We start from the raw sequence: 2500 nt of genomic DNA, 5'->3' as shown, positions 1-2500 counted from the left end.
GTAGTTGAATTAATATACTTGTTCCAAATTAACGGTAACACTAACCCTACAAAATAACTGGATCAAGCACTATCATAAAAATTTAGCTTGTTCCATCTCAAAAGAACTCTCAAAACCATTATCAAAACCATAAATATAATGAACATCAGTTTTACCGTTTATGTAGTTTTGGCATACTATATTAAATTGGCCAGGTAATTGCTGACAAAAATTCAAAAAACTTAGCTGACATTCTTACGAGGCAAATATTTATTGACTAGAGAATTTTCAGTGACAAGCATATTGAACCTCTGGTTTTGTAGCACTTGATCCGAAAGGTGTGAACGATACTATTTAAATTAAAATCCTTTGAAGTTTTAGTAAATTTATACACTTTTCACATCTAAAATTTGGAGTAGTGCAGTCCTATTCTAAAGGGACTATGTAAAATACATTTATATGCTAAAATAAACTGTATTCATAAAGTTGACTAAACTGGCAATTTATTACTATTACTAATATATTCTTACAGTAAAAAGATAATAGTAATATCAGAGAGGGTCAAGACAGAACGTTTTGACCCACATCCCAAAATGACGTCAATATCATAGAGAGGGCTGAGGGGATATGTCCTAATCTTAGAGGTGTTACACTGCCTGAAGCTTTCTGGGACCAGAGTTACCTCATTCGGCATACTGCATGGAGGCCACTTGTGCGAAAGTCCAATCATAGAGTTCATTCCCCCACAGACCCTTTATAATATGCACACATTAAATAAAAAAGTGAGTACACATTACACATTGTGTTATATTGTTATTCAAAACCAGATTGTATTTTGGAATAGTTTATTGGTCATTTAACATGCATGTTCATGTTAAACCTTTTTGAAAGGAAAGAAAAGAAAATTAAAAAGTTTAACTATTACTTGATTCAACCTAGGTCACTTCATATGCAATCAAAGAACTTGCAATTAATTCCTATGATGATTATCTGTGGTTGGAAAAATACAGGAAAAATAAATTTCTGCAGTTGACTACTTTTAACACATGAACTAGCAATTATCAGCTCAACAGGAATTATGATAAATGAGAAACAGCTGAAGTGTCAGTGCTCCATAATATTCATAGGTACCATGGTCAAATTTTTGAATGCATAATACATTAGTGGATGTTGAACCTGTTTGTGACGTTGTTTACTGTAGTATAGACACGTCCTTATGGGACACTCACCCTCGGTCATAAAAATAGGTTAGGGCTCCTGCTCCCAATTGCCAATAATTATCTCAGCTGTTGTGCGTTGTTTTCTGTTACCCTGGCATGTATAACGTAAAGTTGAATGATGAAATTGGTCAGATTTGTACTGCGTTTCATTTACATGCACACAACAAAACACACACACACACCAAATATGTACATGTAGATGAAAAATGAATGAATCCTGTGCTCATCCTTATTCCTTGTATTTGAAAGTGCTCAGAGCTCAGTGCCATACTGTCACCATGAAACTCATCTTAGTAAATGTGTGGGAATTGTAAAACCCTTTCAGCTTCAACATTCAAGCTTATGTTAAACTGGCATAATTTGTAATAGTCATCCCATACATAGGATAACCAGAGTGCAACATCTTTCTTTCTTGACTTAATTTTAAATCATTCAGATTTCTGTGATTTAGTACCATGAATGCACATTGCTCGGTATCTATATAAATACAAATGTGGAACGTTTACGCGTTTTAAAACATATTTGAGCTGGCTTACTCCTTCACAAATTCAAACTTATATGGTGTAAGGTGCCTGTATGGCGTATAGGCATGTGATTTCCTTCACAGGTATTCCATTTCTTTTTGTTTTGAGGAGGGGGCGGGGAGGAGGTTTAACTAGCTAGTTTGGTGATTAGTCAAGAAGCACCTCACTATCACATGCTTGTGCGCCTCCAGCATCACCGGTCTCATTTGGCCTGGGTCACCTCTGGGCATACTGCTGTAAGCACATTTCCGTCCACCCACCATTCATTCACACACATTAAAAGTGGATCGAATATCAACAATAAATCGTAGTACTCGAGCATCCTATGTATGAGTTAACCATTACAGAGTTATTGCCAGGTCTGCATGAGCAGCATAAGCTTGAATTTTTTAGGTTAAGTTGAAAAGGTTTTTACTTTAGTGTAGGTTTTGTAAAATATTATTGCAAAAAGTTTACATCACGAATGATTATGGAAATTTAATTAAAAGAAATGTAGTTTGACAGTTTAAATTAAACTTAATGTTCTCTCAGCACCATTAAATTTCAGATAATGCCAGCTTCTGGGAGGGTAGTAACCTGGTCTTTGGAACTTGACCCCATCAATAAGTTTGGAGTGGAGTCAGACCACTTCCAATTTACATGAATTCATCATGTAATAATAAGCTTTGTTGCTTGCTGCTTTCTTTGTCTTTTTAGTATCCTGTATTGACGTCACTTTTACAGAATGGTGATTGTATGCATTTTTTAGCAGAAAAATTCAGTTTCCTGCAAAAACTA

This window comes from Macrobrachium rosenbergii, chromosome 22 (assembly GCF_040412425.1).
Source record: "Macrobrachium rosenbergii isolate ZJJX-2024 chromosome 22, ASM4041242v1, whole genome shotgun sequence".
Lineage (NCBI taxonomy): Eukaryota > Metazoa > Arthropoda > Malacostraca > Decapoda > Palaemonidae > Macrobrachium > Macrobrachium rosenbergii.
Note: the sequence above shows the minus strand (reverse complement) of the source record.